The sequence below is a fragment of the Schistocerca serialis genome, chromosome 2 (assembly GCF_023864345.2).
Source record: "Schistocerca serialis cubense isolate TAMUIC-IGC-003099 chromosome 2, iqSchSeri2.2, whole genome shotgun sequence".
NCBI lineage: Eukaryota > Metazoa > Arthropoda > Insecta > Orthoptera > Acrididae > Schistocerca > Schistocerca serialis.
This window is the reverse complement of record NC_064639.1, coordinates 906,407,281-906,423,096: the sequence shown is the minus strand read 5'-3', so window position 1 is coordinate 906,423,096 and position 15,816 is coordinate 906,407,281. Positions and strand designations below refer to the sequence as shown.

Genomic DNA, 15,816 nt, shown 5'->3' with positions numbered 1-15,816 from the left:
TCACAAGTTGCTGTGTCCCGGTGCCTCCGAGGCACTGAACTTTAACGACAAGGAGTGCTGCCTATCGTTGCAACAGCTGCAGCAACACCGCAATCAACTGGGCCGGCAGTGCACGTGTAGCAACAGAACACGTTATCCAGGAAGTACAGTGTCTCTACGTCTAATATTGGGTACGGTATTTAGGCAGTTTCCAGGACAAGCAGTTCACCCGTGCCTCGGTAGCGCAGTAGGCAGCGCGCAAGTCTCATAATCTTAAGGTCGTGAGTTCGATCCTCACCCGGGGCATTTAATTTTCTGTGACTGATGCTGGTGCTGTTGCTAGGGCGCCAACGTATTTCTTGTTTGTTATCCACAACGTTTCAACGCTTCAGCGGGAGAATGTTTACTTCCTGTTATTGCTACTTACAGCTTCCCTTTTCCTCTTCTCCCAGCAGAGCACGAAGCCAAAAGCACTGCTCTGCGACGTTTGAGGTGCGCGCCTTGCCAGTCAGTATGTGTAAAGATGCTCGCAAAGAGAGAGGGGCGCCGACGCGGCCCTCGACACGAAATGCGACAAGCGACCGTACGAACGGTCGAATGAAACGGCCACATCCGGTGTGGTCTAGTGGCTAGGATACCTGGCTTTCACCCAGGAGGCCCGGGTTCGATTCCCGGTACCGGAACGGAATTTTTTCCACACGAATCGTGACAAGTTTGAGCTGTCCGAGCGGCCGTTTCCCGTCCTGCTCGCAATATAGCTACTGTTTCGTGACCGTCAGCAGAATATAGACTAGGGAAGCAGACACACGACGCCCATAGAAATGGTGTATGGCTTCATGCCACCCGTTTCCAGCGTAGGGCTGAGCAACTGCGTCTGCCGAGGCCCGTTAGCTCAGTTGGTTAGAGCGTCGTGCTAATAACGCGAAGGTCGTGGGTTCGATCCCCCCACGGGCCACTACTCTTTTACTACTGCGAAAAGGCAGCGCCGATTTCAGCTGGCGAGTGTGATGACCAAAAGATCATCACCCTGCGTGGAAGTTGACAGAGGATCCGAACCCGACTCGTCGGGAAGCACTACAGCATTCACTCGGCAATGGCCATAATATCTTGAATACACTGGTTCTCAACCGATAAAGAGAAAATGAAAGAAAATGTCCGATTGCCGATGCGTAACAACTTTGGCCCTGGTCAGTACTTGGGCGGGTGAGCGCATGGGAACACAGGGCACTATTGGCAGTTTTACTTCCTATTTTTGTTTCTCCTTTGACTGATTCGGTCAGGGAAACGCCACCGTGAAATGAAGGGGGCGTGCTGTGTGTCCATCGCCTCGCCTCTCCTTGCCTCTCTCAGTCGTTTCTCGTGCTTGTCGTTTTGATATAGGCCGATTTGAGAGCGTCAGCTCTCGCGTCAGCTGAGCAGAGTCGAGACAAGTCGAGACACACTAAGGGCTGGCGCTTGGAAGGCAACTATGCTGACCATTACACCACCACCGCACAAGCGAGCGCCCCGCCTCCGCGCTGTGTCGGCTTCCCGCCTGTCGGCAGCGGCCGAAGGTGATCGTACCCGGCAGGCGCATTTCGAGGCAGGCTAGGGGAGCACATCCAGACGCATTCGGACAGCGTATCCGCGCACATTTCGCATCCTTTGGCAAGAGTCGGCGCCGGCGACGCAAGAGTACGCAGAGGACCGCGTTCTGGCGGCATTTTTAAGCAGTGCAGTGCAGGATTCAGCGTCTGCAGCACCTTCTCCACAGAATGCTACGGCGCTTGACGGCAGTCCCACTTTCCCTTGAGACATCTGCTCGGGAAGCAGCGTGAAGTTACCGCTGGCCCGAGCATCGGTGGTTCAGTGGTAGAATGCTCGCCTGCCACGCGGGCGGCCCGGGTTCGATTCCCGGCCGATGCATCATTTTGCTTTTCCCGCGATAATGCTGCCGCGTGGCTTGCGCGCTTGAGATGCACGATCCACAAGAATGTATAGCTGGATTCCCTTGAGAAGAACCGAGAACGCAGCACTCGCGGGTCCCCACTAGGACGCTCGCATCATGTTCTACAGACTAGCGTCGGCCTGGCCTCACAAGTTGCTGTGTCCCGGTGCCTCCGAGGCACTGAACTTTAACGACAAGGAGTGCTGCCTATCGTTGCAACAGCTGCAGCAACACCGCAATCAACTGGGCCGGCAGTGCACGTGTAGCAACAGAACACGTTATCCAGGAAGTACAGTGTCTCTACGTCTAATATTGGGTACGGTATTTAGGCAGTTTCCAGGACAAGCAGTTCACCCGTGCCTCGGTAGCGCAGTAGGCAGCGCGTAAGTCTCATAATCTTAAGGTCGTGAGTTCGATCCTCACCCGGGGCATTTAATTTTCTGTGACTGATGCTGGTGCTGTTGCTAGGGCGCCAACGTATTTCTTGTTTGTTATCCACAACGTTTCAACGCTTCAGCGGGAGAATGTTTACTTCCTGTTATTGCTACTTACAGCTTCCCTTTTCCTCTTCTCCCAGCAGAGCACGAAGCCAAAAGCACTGCTCTGCGACGTTTGAGGTGCGCGCCTTGCCAGTCAGTATGTGTAAAGATGCTCGCAAAGAGAGAGGGGCGCCGACGCGGCCCTCGACACGAAATGCGACAAGCGACCGTACGAACGGTCGAATGAAACGGCCACATCCGGTGTGGTCTAGTGGCTAGGATACCTGGCTTTCACCCAGGAGGCCCGGGTTCGATTCCCGGTACCGGAACGGAATTTTTTCCACACGAATCGTGACAAGTTTGAGCTGTCCGAGCGGCCGTTTCCCGTCCTGCTCGCAATATAGCTACTGTTTCGTGACCGTCAGCAGAATATAGACTAGGGAAGCAGACACACGACGCCCATAGAAATGGTGTATGGCTTCATGCCACCCGTTTCCAGCGTAGGGCTGAGCAACTGCGTCTGCCGAGGCCCGTTAGCTCAGTTGGTTAGAGCGTCGTGCTAATAACGCGAAGGTCGTGGGTTCGATCCCCCCACGGGCCACTACTCTTTTACTACTGCGAAAAGGCAGCGCCGATTTCAGCTGGCGAGTGTGATGACCAAAAGATCATCACCCTGCGTGGAAGTTGACAGAGGATCCGAACCCGACTCGTCGGGAAGCACTACAGCATTCACTCGGCAATGGCCATAATATCTTGAATACACTGGTTCTCAACCGATAAAGAGAAAATGAAAGAAAATGTCCGATTGCCGATGCGTAACAACTTTGGCCCTGGTCAGTACTTGGGCGGGTGAGCGCATGGGAACACAGGGCACTATTGGCAGTTTTACTTCCTATTTTTGTTTCTCCTTTGACTGATTCGGTCAGGGAAACGCCACCGTGAAATGAAGGGGGCGTGCTGTGTGTCCATCGCCTCGCCTCTCCTTGCCTCTCTCAGTCGTTTCTCGTGCTTGTCGTTTTGATATAGGCCGATTTGAGAGCGTCAGCTCTCGCGTCAGCTGAGCAGAGTCGAGACAAGTCGAGACACACTAAGGGCTGGCGCTTGGAAGGCAACTATGCTGACCATTACACCACCACCGCACAAGCGAGCGCCCCGCCTCCGCGCTGTGTCGGCTTCCCGCCTGTCGGCAGCGGCCGAAGGTGATCGTACCCGGCAGGCGCATTTCGAGGCAGGCTAGGGGAGCACATCCAGACGCATTCGGACAGCGTATCCGCGCACATTTCGCATCCTTTGGCAAGAGTCGGCGCCGGCGACGCAAGAGTACGCAGAGGACCGCGTTCTGGCGGCATTTTTAAGCAGTGCAGTGCAGGATTCAGCGTCTGCAGCACCTTCTCCACAGAATGCTACGGCGCTTGACGGCAGTCCCACTTTCCCTTGAGACATCTGCTCGGGAAGCAGCGTGAAGTTACCGCTGGCCCGAGCATCGGTGGTTCAGTGGTAGAATGCTCGCCTGCCACGCGGGCGGCCCGGGTTCGATTCCCGGCCGATGCATCATTTTGCTTTTCCCGCGATAATGCTGCCGCGTGGCTTGCGCGCTTGAGATGCACGATCCACAAGAATGTATAGCTGGATTCCCTTGAGAAGAACCGAGAACGCAGCACTCGCGGGTCCCCACTAGGACGCTCGCATCATGTTCTACAGACTAGCGTCGGCCTGGCCTCACAAGTTGCTGTGTCCCGGTGCCTCCGAGGCACTGAACTTTAACGACAAGGAGTGCTGCCTATCGTTGCAACAGCTGCAGCAACACCGCAATCAACTGGGCCGGCAGTGCACGTGTAGCAACAGAACACGTTATCCAGGAAGTACAGTGTCTCTACGTCTAATATTGGGTACGGTATTTAGGCAGTTTCCAGGACAAGCAGTTCACCCGTGCCTCGGTAGCGCAGTAGGCAGCGCGTAAGTCTCATAATCTTAAGGTCGTGAGTTCGATCCTCACCCGGGGCATTTAATTTTCTGTGACTGATGCTGGTGCTGTTGCTAGGGCGCCAACGTATTTCTTGTTTGTTATCCACAACGTTTCAACGCTTCAGCGGGAGAATGTTTACTTCCTGTTATTGCTACTTACAGCTTCCCTTTTCCTCTTCTCCCAGCAGAGCACGAAGCCAAAAGCACTGCTCTGCGACGTTAGAGGTGCGCGCCTTGCCAGTCAGTATGTGTAAAGATGCTCGCAAAGAGAGAGGGGCGCCGACGCGGCCCTCGACACGAAATGCGACAAGCGACCGTACGAACGGTCGAATGAAACGGCCACATCCGGTGTGGTCTAGTGGCTAGGATACCTGGCTTTCACCCAGGAGGCCCGGGTTCGATTCCCGGTACCGGAACGGAATTTTTTCCACACGAATCGTGACAAGTTTGAGCTGTCCGAGCGGCCGTTTCCCGTCCTGCTCGCAATATAGCTACTGTTTCGTGACCGTCAGCAGAATATAGACTAGGGAAGCAGACACACGACGCCCATAGAAATGGTGTATGGCTTCATGCCACCCGTTTCCAGCGTAGGGCTGAGCAACTGCGTCTGCCGAGGCCCGTTAGCTCAGTTGGTTAGAGCGTCGTGCTAATAACGCGAAGGTCGTGGGTTCGATCCCCCCACGGGCCACTACTCTTTTACTACTGCGAAAAGGCAGCGCCGATTTCAGCTGGCGAGTGTGATGACCAAAAGATCATCACCCTGCGTGGAAGTTGACAGAGGATCCGAACCCGACTCGTCGGGAAGCACTACAGCATTCACTCGGCAATGGCCATAATATCTTGAATACACTGGTTCTCAACCGATAAAGAGAAAATGAAAGAAAATGTCCGATTGCCGATGCGTAACAACTTTGGCCCTGGTCAGTACTTGGGCGGGTGAGCGCATGGGAACACAGGGCACTATTGGCAGTTTTACTTCCTATTTTTGTTTCTCCTTTGACTGATTCGGTCAGGGAAACGCCACCGTGAAATGAAGGGGGCGTGCTGTGTGTCCATCGCCTCGCCTCTCCTTGCCTCTCTCAGTCGTTTCTCGTGCTTGTCGTTTTGATATAGGCCGATTTGAGAGCGTCAGCTCTCGCGTCAGCTGAGCAGAGTCGAGACAAGTCGAGACACACTAAGGGCTGGCGCTTGGAAGGCAACTATGCTGACCATTACACCACCACCGCACAAGCGAGCGCCCCGCCTCCGCGCTGTGTCGGCTTCCCGCCTGTCGGCAGCGGCCGAAGGTGATCGTACCCGGCAGGCGCATTTCGAGGCAGGCTAGGGGAGCACATCCAGACGCATTCGGACAGCGTATCCGCGCACATTTCGCATCCTTTGGCAAGAGTCGGTGCCGGCGACGCAAGAGTACGCAGAGGACCGCGTTCTGGCGGCATTTTTAAGCAGTGCAGTGCAGGATTCAGCGTCTGCAGCACCTTCTCCACAGAATGCTACGGCGCTTGACGGCAGTCCCACTTTCCCTTGAGACATCTGCTCGGGAAGCAGCGTGAAGTTACCGCTGGCCCGAGCATCGGTGGTTCAGTGGTAGAATGCTCGCCTGCCACGCGGGCGGCCCGGGTTCGATTCCCGGCCGATGCATCATTTTGCTTTTCCCGCGATAATGCTGCCGCGTGGCTTGCGCGCTTGAGATGCACGATCCACAAGAATGTATAGCTGGATTCCCTTGAGAAGAACCGAGAACGCAGCACTCGCGGGTCCCCACTAGGACGCTCGCATCATGTTCTACAGACTAGCGTCGGCCTGGCCTCACAAGTTGCTGTGTCCCGGTGCCTCCGAGGCACTGAACTTTAACGACAAGGAGTGCTGCCTATCGTTGCAACAGCTGCAGCAACACCGCAATCAACTGGGCCGGCAGTGCACGTGTAGCAACAGAACACGTTATCCAGGAAGTACAGTGTCTCTACGTCTAATATTGGGTACGGTATTTAGGCAGTTTCCAGGACAAGCAGTTCACCCGTGCCTCGGTAGCGCAGTAGGCAGCGCGCAAGTCTCATAATCTTAAGGTCGTGAGTTCGATCCTCACCCGGGGCATTTAATTTTCTGTGACTGATGCTGGTGCTGTTGCTAGGGCGCCAACGTATTTCTTGTTTGTTATCCACAACGTTTCAACGCTTCAGCGGGAGAATGTTTACTTCCTGTTATTGCTACTTACAGCTTCCCTTTTCCTCTTCTCCCAGCAGAGCACGAAGCCAAAAGCACTGCTCTGCGACGTTTGAGGTGCGCGCCTTGCCAGTCAGTATGTGTAAAGATGCTCGCAAAGAGAGAGGGGCGCCGACGCGGCCCTCGACACGAAATGCGACAAGCGACCGTACGAACGGTCGAATGAAACGGCCACATCCGGTGTGGTCTAGTGGCTAGGATACCTGGCTTTCACCCAGGAGGCCCGGGTTCGATTCCCGGTACCGGAACGGAATTTTTTCCACACGAATCGTGACAAGTTTGAGCTGTCCGAGCGGCCGTTTCCCGTCCTGCTCGCAATATAGCTACTGTTTCGTGACCGTCAGCAGAATATAGACTAGGGAAGCAGACACACGACGCCCATAGAAATGGTGTATGGCTTCATGCCACCCGTTTCCAGCGTAGGGCTGAGCAACTGCGTCCGCCGAGGCCCGTTAGCTCAGTTGGTTAGAGCGTCGTGCTAATAACGCGAAGGTCGTGGGTTCGATCCCCCCACGGGCCACTACTCTTTTACTACTGCGAAAAGGCAGCGCCGATTTCAGCTGGCGAGTGTGATGACCAAAAGATCATCACCCTGCGTGGAAGTTGACAGAGGATCCGAACCCGACTCGTCGGGAAGCACTACAGCATTCACTCGGCAATGGCCATAATATCTTGAATACACTGGTTCTCAACCGATAAAGAGAAAATGAAAGAAAATGTCCGATTGCCGATGCGTAACAACTTTGGCCCTGGTCAGTACTTGGGCGGGTGAGCGCATGGGAACACAGGGCACTATTGGCAGTTTTACTTCCTATTTTTGTTTCTCCTTTGACTGATTCGGTCAGGGAAACGCCACCGTGAAATGAAGGGGGCGTGCTGTGTGTCCATCGCCTCGCCTCTCCTTGCCTCTCTCAGTCGTTTCTCGTGCTTGTCGTTTTGATATAGGCCGATTTGAGAGCGTCAGCTCTCGCGTCAGCTGAGCAAAGTCGAGACAAGTCGAGACACACTAAGGGCTGGCGCTTGGAAGGCAACTATGCTGACCATTACACCACCACCGCACAAGCGAGCGCCCCGCCTCCGCGCTGTGTCGGCTTCCCGCCTGTCGGCAGCGGCCGAAGGTGATCGTACCCGGCAGGCGCATTTCGAGGCAGGCTAGGGGAGCACATCCAGACGCATTCGGACAGCGTATCCGTGCACATCGCTCGGGGCAGCGGGACGGTTGCGGCTTTGTTTACGTCGCCGGGACTTTGGCGCTTCGTTCTTCGTGATTGCTGCTTTACAGATTTGTAAGTAACAAAATGTCGACATTCTCGAGAGCTAACACCGTTCAGTGTGTCTTTGATAGAAGTGCTGTCCGCCCTACCGCATTTGAAATACACGAATGGTTATTCGAAGACTTAAAGATACCGGAAGAAATCGTAGACACCTTTCAATTGGACTTTGTTCAGTATTGCTTGTTCTTGAAATTTACGTCTGGGGACATGTGTGAAAAATTTGTTGCTAAATTTGGTGGCAGTCGCCGTTTTAAACATGCCGATGGTAGTATTAGTAATGTGCAAATTGTGGCGTCAGGGTTTGGAATTCGAACTGTCCGTGTTTTTAATGTACCACCTGAATGCCCTGATCAAGTTTTCTCTCGTGCCTTGTCGCGGTTTGGTGACGTTCTGAACATTACGATGGAGAAATGGTCTAGTGCATACCGTTATAAAGTTGCTAGTGGTGTCTGTAGTGTACGGATGGACCTGAAACAACATATTCCTTCCTACTTTGTAATCGGTGGGGTTCGTGCACAGATCTCATATATCGGGCAACCGCCGACATGTGCCGTATGTCATTCCACGGAACATTTAAGGGGTGCCTGCCCTCGACGGCGGCCTGTTCAGTTACCGCGCCAAGATGTTGTGGGTGGTAGCGATAACTTTGTGCCCCTTATGAGTGAGATTGTAGCAGGAACATCCTTTACCGGTCCGACCGACCGACCGACCGTGCGACCGTCGGCCGTTGCTTCTGTCGAAGACAGGTCCGTCGCGGAACATAATAACACGACTGTCGGGCAGGAGGAAATGGAGGTTGTCCAGGACCCGCCTGCCCCGACCGACCGGGTTGATGACGAACGGGACGTACGCCCTGTTAATACTGATGCCGTTCAATCGGGGTCGGTGGAGGCAACAGATGCTTCTTTACCCCCGCCGCCCCTCCCGGTGCCAACTTCTGCCGAAACTGTAACGCCTTCAGCGGAAAGTAAAAAGCAACGCCGCCAGCGGGGCAAGGGTAAACAGGTCAGGGATCCGAACCCGGCCGGCCTCGCGAATCCGCCGGCCACGGAGAGTGGCAGTGAAAGTGAGACAATGTCACAGGGTTCCTCCCGTAATAGCAGCCCCGCCAGGACGGAGAAGATTCGAGCACACACTGCTCACTTGAAACAATTTCTCAGTGCCGGGAAGGAACAGGACATTGCTGCTGCAAAGCGTAAATTAGAACAGGCCAGTGAGCAGTTGCCACAGCGCCCGCGCAAACATTCTGTGCCGTCACAGCCGGCGGCCGTAACATCGCGCGGCGGCCAGGCGGAAGCCACCCAGTCGTCGGGCGACGCACGGCCACCCCCGCCACCTGACAGTCACAGCCCGTGGTGGCAGCAGCAGGAGGACGAGGGGGGCCAGTAGACGTGTGCGAAGACCTACATCGTTGTCATGAGTCCACCTACATTGCACTTGACATGGCAACTACTGTATCTTGTACTGCGTCCAGTGTATTGTCGTGCCATGTTTCTGTAGAATTGCTACTAACCACTACAGTGTTTTAAGACCTACTGAAATTTCCATTTTTATGCCAGATGCTGTTCGTTTACGTGTAAGTCCGCCATTTTATCACTTCGTTGGTGTTTTTTCTCTTGCTCTGTATTGTCCATCTGCTTAAAATGTCAACGCAATCACACCCCACGGGTATGTTTTCTGTTTTGACATTAAACGTTGCCGGTATCTCAGCGGCGCACAAGATAGCAGCTTTTACAGACGTTTTATTTCATGGAAATTTTAGTATTGCCCTTCTTCAAGAGGTATCTAGTCACGTTTTTAGCAATATCCCAGGTTATGATGTTGTTTACAATTTGAATAGTGATAATAATTGTGGCACTGCGATTTTATATAAGTCGTCTTTAGAACCTACGGACATCCAACTTCTCCCAAATGGTCGTGTCTTAGCGTGTGTGATTGAGGGAGTCCAATTTGTCAACGTTTATGTGCCCTCGGGGACTGATCAAAAACGCACACGCGCTCGTTTTTTTACCACGGACGTATGCCCCTTTTTGGCTACGGCTCGCCCCATCATATTGGGTGGCGATTTTAATTGTGTTGTTGCCTCTGCTGACCAATACCCCACCCCCACTAAATGTGCTGAACTGACTACCCTTTTAAATGCAGTGGACTTGCGTGATACGTGGCGTCACTACCATCCCATTATGACGCAGTATACGCACTTTTCTACTAGGGGGGCCAGTCGAATTGATAGGATCTACGTTTCACGGGAGCTCACAGACGTTTTATGTGCAGTCGAAGTTCTGCCTGTCGCCGTGAGTGATCACTGTGGCTACGTGTGCGTTTTGCGGTTGCAGTGCTGTCGCACGAAATCTCTTCCGGCATATTGGAAATTCAATACCGGCCATCTGGGTGCCGAAGGGCTCCGTGCGGAGATACGTGTCGCATGGCAGCAGTGTTTAACAAAGTTCCATACTTACGGGTCCTGCATCGAATGGTGGGTGGCGCATGCCAAACCAATTTTGCGGAAGGCGGCGCAATTATATAGTCGAGAAGCGAGTTACTGGCACAGGCGTACGTTGGCATTTTATCAGCAGTGCTTACTGGATGCTATCCATGCACCTGTTGGCCCGGACGCAAATATTAGACTCCGCCTGAGCAAAATTAAAACCCAGATTCTGAGGCTGCACCGGGAAAGGTCGAGGGGTTTAACGGTTCGGAGCCGTCCGTTATGCCACATCGATGACGAGGAGCCGTCGCTCTATCATCTTGCCCGGGAGAAGACACAGGCTCGCAAAAAGTATATTGATGCGCTAGAAACTGATGCGGGGATTGTCTTATCGCAGCGGCACGAAATTGTACGTCATATCTCCGACTATTATACTTCGCTCTTTCACGATACTACCGTGGACGGAGAGGCCATGCGACTTTTATTACATGACTTAGTCGACTGCATGTCCGAACCTGACCGTGAAGAGCTGGTTGCAGAGGTGTCTAATCAGGACGTGTTACAGATCTTGAAAGCCAGTGCAACGGGCAAGTCGCCTGGACCCGACGGTCTTCCTACAGAATTTTATATTACTTTCTGGGATATTGTAGGGGACAAGTTTACGGTACTGGTGAACGAAGTGCTTCGCGGCTTCGTCATCCCGAGTCAGTTTCTCGAAGGGCACATTGTTCTTATCCCCAAAACACGGGGTCCGTGTCGTGTCACCGATCTGCGGCCAATTACGCTGCTGAATGCTGATTACAAGTTGGCGGCCAGATGTGTTGCAGCGAAGTTACAGGCAGTCATGGACAAAGTCATCTGCCCGTTTCAATCCTGCGGCGTTAAGAGGCGGACCATTTTCAATGCAGCGTCTACCTATCGTGACATCATCGCTTACTCGGCCGTCCATCGGCTTTCAGCCGGTGTTCTTTCTCTGGACTTTGCCAACGCGTTTGACAGGATGAGCCACGATTATTTGATGCATGTTATGGACAGAATGGGCTTTGGCCTCCGCTTCATTTGCGTGATTCGCCATTTCCTGACAGGAGCCAGTTCGGTGGTGACGATTAATGGATGGCGAACACCACCTATAATTCTTCGTAGGTCGGTGCGACAGGGCTGTCCCTTATCTATGTACCTTTTTGTCATTGCTTTGGACCCACTGCTGCGTGCGCTTGACCGCACGATAGGCGGCGTGGATATTCATCTTGCCACTGTGAAATGTCTCGCTTATGCTGATGACGTAGGTGTTTTTATCGGCGACGACGACGATTTTCATCACATCCGGCCCTTACTGAGGAGGTATGAACGTGCGTCGGGTGCCTTGATAAATCCAAGGAAGACCGTAATGATTCCTTTAGGAAATTGTGAAGTGGATCCCGATCAGACTTGGTTTCGCGTAGCCCGTCACCACATTATCTTGGGCCTTGACGTTACTGCTAATCCCCAACAGATGCGGACGCGCACCTGGCGCCGGCTGCTCAATCATGTCAAAGGCCTTTGTAAGACTTACGCCAGCCGACGCCTCACCCTCCTCCAGAAGGTCGACCTAATTAACAGCGCCGTGTATTCCAAGGCGTGGTACGTGGCACAACTCCTGGACGTTCCACGACCACTCGCCCGATCATTTTCGCAGGCCGCTTACTGGCTCCTGTGGCGCCACGAAATCTTCAAGGTTCGGGCGGCAACGTGCGTCCTCGGCACCACCTTCGGAGGACTCGGCCTCGTCGATTTTTCCAGGAAGTGTTCGGCGCTGCTGGTGCACCGCATGGCCACCTTGCAAGCTGACAGCCCGGATGGAACGGCGGCGGCCATGCTCGTCGCTTACCGGCCGCCCTCCGAGAGCGCACCGGTGTCCGTGGTGGGCATCCCGTATCAACTCGGCTACGTCAGAGCTTACTACCTGCAGCGGAGCTACGTCCTGGAAACGGCGCTGGACAGGTACAGGAATGTTCGCCGACTGTATGCGGCAATGGTGGGGAGGCCCCCCCCTCACAAGCTCGCTCTTCGTTTCCCCGCGACCGACTGGCGGCAAGTGTGGCTGAATATTCATCACTCCGTGTTGCCCTCCGGCGTTCGGTCCCAGTGGTATAAACTGGTTAACAATACGGTGGCCACTAACCAACGTCTCTCGGACATCCGCCTGCTGCCGTCTGCCAACTGTGGTGCATGCGGCGTTCCAGACACACGGGAGCATCGCTTTCAATGTCGCCTCGTGTCGGCCATCTGGGAACTGTGTAGGGTCATGGTGGCTCTGATCAACAGGACGACACCCTCGCACGTGACACTCAATGATGTTCTTGCGCCAGGGTTTAAACCCTTCCCTCGCGCGAAGCACAATACCATGGTGTGGCTCTTAGGTCACACAGTCTTCGCCATTCTGGATTGCCAAGTCCAGGACGTATACACATATTTAGCATACTTGTGGGATGCACATTCCCATGTACAGCGGCTGAAACATTATAACGAACTTTTTGCCAATTTTCTGTGTGCGGCGTTAAAACATGGTTACGCGAAGATGTTCAATAATTGATACATTGCAAACTCCATTTAAGACTGAAGAGCCTATCTCTTATTTTTCGTTTTTTTTTTCAATCATTTTTGTTTGGATTTGACCAGATGGTTTTGATGGATCTGTGAGACAATTATGCGCTAAAGAAGAAGATTATCTTTTATTTACTTTATTTGACTTATGGCAGTGGTGCATTTCGTTTTCCACATGGAAGTGACAATATTATTTTAATTCCCATTTACTACCTTCTTCTTATGATCTTAGGAGTGCGTTTTTAATTTGTCTTCTCCACGCGCATCCTTTTCTCCGAGAATGGACATGGAACTTAATTGTGTGTTTTTTGTATAAGAAAGACTTTTAGTTACTCGTCGTCTGTGGCATCTTTTAGGATGTATCTATTATTTTGCCATTTTCATTGTTTGAAGAGGACCATTGTCTTTTATTGTGTATTTCATTGATGGACGGAAGATTAGAGTTTGTGGAAGACTTTTCATTTCTTGTTTGATTTTCACGATATGATCCACGAGAGCAGCCGTCGGCGACGAGCGTATACCACAACCGATATGATAGCGTTGAAGCTCGCCGATGAAGGCATATTTTGGTGAGAGCAAGGAGGGCTATAAGGGGAGTTGGGAGGCCCAAAAAAAAAAAAAGAAAAAAAAGAAAAAAAAAAAAGTGGTAGAATGCTCGCCTGCCACGCGGGCGGCCCGGGTTCGATTCCCGGCCGATGCATCATTTTGCTTTTCCCGCGATAATGCTGCCGCGTGGCTTGCGCGCTTGAGATGCACGATCCACAAGAATGTATAGCTGGATTCCCTTGAGAAGAACCGAGAACGCAGCACTCGCGGGTCCCCACTAGGACGCTCGCATCATGTTCTACAGACTAGCGTCGGCCTGGCCTCACAAGTTGCTGTGTCCCGGTGCCTCCGAGGCACTGAACTTTAACGACAAGGAGTGCTGCCTATCGTTGCAACAGCTGCAGCAACACCGCAATCAACTGGGCCGGCAGTGCACGTGTAGCAACAGAACACGTTATCCAGGAAGTACAGTGTCTCTACGTCTAATATTGGGTACGGTATTTAGGCAGTTTCCAGGACAAGCAGTTCACCCGTGCCTCGGTAGCGCAGTAGGCAGCGCGTAAGTCTCATAATCTTAAGGTCGTGAGTTCGATCCTCACCCGGGGCATTTAATTTTCTGTGACTGATGCTGGTGCTGTTGCTAGGGCGCCAACGTATTTCTTGTTTGTTATCCACAACGTTTCAACGCTTCAGCGGGAGAATGTTTACTTCCTGTTATTGCTACTTACAGCTTCCCTTTTCCTCTTCTCCCAGCAGAGCACGAAGCCAAAAGCACTGCTCTGCGACGTTTGAGGTGCGCGCCTTGCCAGTCAGTATGTGTAAAGATGCTCGCAAAGAGAGAGGGGCGCCGACGCGGCCCTCGACACGAAATGCGACAAGCGACCGTACGAACGGTCGAATGAAACGGCCACATCCGGTGTGGTCTAGTGGCTAGGATACCTGGCTTTCACCCAGGAGGCCCGGGTTCGATTCCCGGTACCGGAACGGAATTTTTTCCACACGAATCGTGACAAGTTTGAGCTGTCCGAGCGGCCGTTTCCCGTCCTGCTCGCAATATAGCTACTGTTTCGTGACCGTCAGCAGAATATAGACTAGGGAAGCAGACACACGACGCCCATAGAAATGGTGTATGGCTTCATGCCACCCGTTTCCAGCGTAGGGCTGAGCAACTGCGTCTGCCGAGGCCCGTTAGCTCAGTTGGTTAGAGCGTCGTGCTAATAACGCGAAGGTCGTGGGTTCGATCCCCCCACGGGCCACTACTCTTTTACTACTGCGAAAAGGCAGCGCCGATTTCAGCTGGCGAGTGTGATGACCAAAAGATCATCACCCTGCGTGGAAGTTGACAGAGGATCCGAACCCGACTCGTCGGGAAGCACTACAGCATTCACTCGGCAATGGCCATAATATCTTGAATACACTGGTTCTCAACCGATAAAGAGAAAATGAAAGAAAATGTCCGATTGCCGATGCGTAACAACTTTGGCCCTGGTCAGTACTTGGGCGGGTGAGCGCATGGGAACACAGGGCACTATTGGCAGTTTTACTTCCTATTTTTGTTTCTCCTTTGACTGATTCGGTCAGGGAAACGCCACCGTGAAATGAAGGGGGCGTGCTGTGTGTCCATCGCCTCGCCTCTCCTTGCCTCTCTCAGTCGTTTCTCGTGCTTGTCGTTTTGATATAGGCCGATTTGAGAGCGTCAGCTCTCGCGTCAGCTGAGCAAAGTCGAGACAAGTCGAGGCACACTAAGGGCTGGCGCTTGGAAGGCAACTATGCTGACCATTACACCACCACCGCACAAGCGAGCGCCCCACCTCCGCGCTGTGTCGGCTTCCCGCCTGTCGGCAGCGGCCGAAGGTGATCGTACCCGGCAGGCGCATTTCGAGGCAGGCTAGGGGAGCACATCCAGACGCATTCGGACAGCGTATCCGTGCACATCGTGCGGAGCAGCGGGACGGTTGCGGCTTTGTTTACGTCGCCGGGACTTTGGCGCTTCGTTCTTCGTGATTGCTGCTTTACAGATTTGTAAGTAACAAAATGTCGACATTCTCGAGAGCTAACACCGTTCAGTGTGTCTTTGATAGAAGTGCTGTCCGCCCTACCGCATTTGAAATACACGAATGGTTATTCGAAGACTTAAAGATACCGGAAGAAATCGTAGACACCTTTCAATTGGACTTTGTTCAGTATTGCTTGTTCTTGAAATTTACGTCTGGGGACATGTGTGAAAAATTTGTTGCTAAATTTGGTGGCAGTCGCCGTTTTAAACATGCCGATGGTAGTATTAGTAATGTGCAAATTGTGGCGTCAGGGTTTGGAATTCGAACTGTCCGTGTTTTTAATGTACCACCTGAATGCCCTGATCAAGTTTTATCTCGTGCTTTGTCGCGGTTTGGTGACGTTCTGAACATTACGATG

General features: G+C 52.9%; 18 non-coding genes across 18 annotated transcripts; all 18 read left to right on the top strand.

Moving 5' to 3' along the window:
- Positions 1 to 212: 212 nt before the first annotated feature.
- On the top strand, positions 213 to 285 carry Trnam-cau (transfer RNA methionine (anticodon CAU)). The gene has a single exon. It is a non-coding gene; the product is annotated as a tRNA-Met (tRNA).
- Positions 286 to 590: 305 nt separating this feature from the next.
- Trnae-uuc (transfer RNA glutamic acid (anticodon UUC)) lies at positions 591 to 662 on the top strand. Its single transcript has one exon. It is a non-coding gene; the product is annotated as a tRNA-Glu (tRNA).
- A 198-nt stretch (positions 663 to 860) lies between these two features.
- On the top strand, positions 861 to 934 carry Trnai-aau (transfer RNA isoleucine (anticodon AAU)). The gene has a single exon. It is a non-coding gene; the product is annotated as a tRNA-Ile (tRNA).
- An 879-nt stretch (positions 935 to 1,813) lies between these two features.
- On the top strand, positions 1,814 to 1,884 carry Trnag-gcc (transfer RNA glycine (anticodon GCC)). Its single transcript has one exon. It is a non-coding gene; the product is annotated as a tRNA-Gly (tRNA).
- Positions 1,885 to 2,264: 380 nt separating this feature from the next.
- Trnam-cau (transfer RNA methionine (anticodon CAU)) lies at positions 2,265 to 2,337 on the top strand. The gene has a single exon. It is a non-coding gene; the product is annotated as a tRNA-Met (tRNA).
- Positions 2,338 to 2,642: 305 nt separating this feature from the next.
- Trnae-uuc (transfer RNA glutamic acid (anticodon UUC)) lies at positions 2,643 to 2,714 on the top strand. The gene has a single exon. It is a non-coding gene; the product is annotated as a tRNA-Glu (tRNA).
- A 198-nt stretch (positions 2,715 to 2,912) lies between these two features.
- Positions 2,913 to 2,986, top strand: Trnai-aau (transfer RNA isoleucine (anticodon AAU)). The gene has a single exon. It is a non-coding gene; the product is annotated as a tRNA-Ile (tRNA).
- Positions 2,987 to 3,865: 879 nt separating this feature from the next.
- Positions 3,866 to 3,936, top strand: Trnag-gcc (transfer RNA glycine (anticodon GCC)). The gene has a single exon. It is a non-coding gene; the product is annotated as a tRNA-Gly (tRNA).
- Positions 3,937 to 4,316: 380 nt separating this feature from the next.
- Positions 4,317 to 4,389, top strand: Trnam-cau (transfer RNA methionine (anticodon CAU)). Its single transcript has one exon. It is a non-coding gene; the product is annotated as a tRNA-Met (tRNA).
- Positions 4,390 to 4,694: 305 nt separating this feature from the next.
- Trnae-uuc (transfer RNA glutamic acid (anticodon UUC)) lies at positions 4,695 to 4,766 on the top strand. The gene has a single exon. It is a non-coding gene; the product is annotated as a tRNA-Glu (tRNA).
- Positions 4,767 to 4,964: 198 nt separating this feature from the next.
- On the top strand, positions 4,965 to 5,038 carry Trnai-aau (transfer RNA isoleucine (anticodon AAU)). The gene has a single exon. It is a non-coding gene; the product is annotated as a tRNA-Ile (tRNA).
- Positions 5,039 to 5,917: 879 nt separating this feature from the next.
- Trnag-gcc (transfer RNA glycine (anticodon GCC)) lies at positions 5,918 to 5,988 on the top strand. The gene has a single exon. It is a non-coding gene; the product is annotated as a tRNA-Gly (tRNA).
- Positions 5,989 to 6,368: 380 nt separating this feature from the next.
- Trnam-cau (transfer RNA methionine (anticodon CAU)) lies at positions 6,369 to 6,441 on the top strand. Its single transcript has one exon. It is a non-coding gene; the product is annotated as a tRNA-Met (tRNA).
- Positions 6,442 to 6,746: 305 nt separating this feature from the next.
- On the top strand, positions 6,747 to 6,818 carry Trnae-uuc (transfer RNA glutamic acid (anticodon UUC)). The gene has a single exon. It is a non-coding gene; the product is annotated as a tRNA-Glu (tRNA).
- Positions 6,819 to 7,016: 198 nt separating this feature from the next.
- On the top strand, positions 7,017 to 7,090 carry Trnai-aau (transfer RNA isoleucine (anticodon AAU)). Its single transcript has one exon. It is a non-coding gene; the product is annotated as a tRNA-Ile (tRNA).
- A 6,845-nt stretch (positions 7,091 to 13,935) lies between these two features.
- Positions 13,936 to 14,008, top strand: Trnam-cau (transfer RNA methionine (anticodon CAU)). The gene has a single exon. It is a non-coding gene; the product is annotated as a tRNA-Met (tRNA).
- Positions 14,009 to 14,313: 305 nt separating this feature from the next.
- Positions 14,314 to 14,385, top strand: Trnae-uuc (transfer RNA glutamic acid (anticodon UUC)). The gene has a single exon. It is a non-coding gene; the product is annotated as a tRNA-Glu (tRNA).
- Positions 14,386 to 14,583: 198 nt separating this feature from the next.
- On the top strand, positions 14,584 to 14,657 carry Trnai-aau (transfer RNA isoleucine (anticodon AAU)). Its single transcript has one exon. It is a non-coding gene; the product is annotated as a tRNA-Ile (tRNA).
- Positions 14,658 to 15,816: the final 1,159 nt, after the last annotated feature.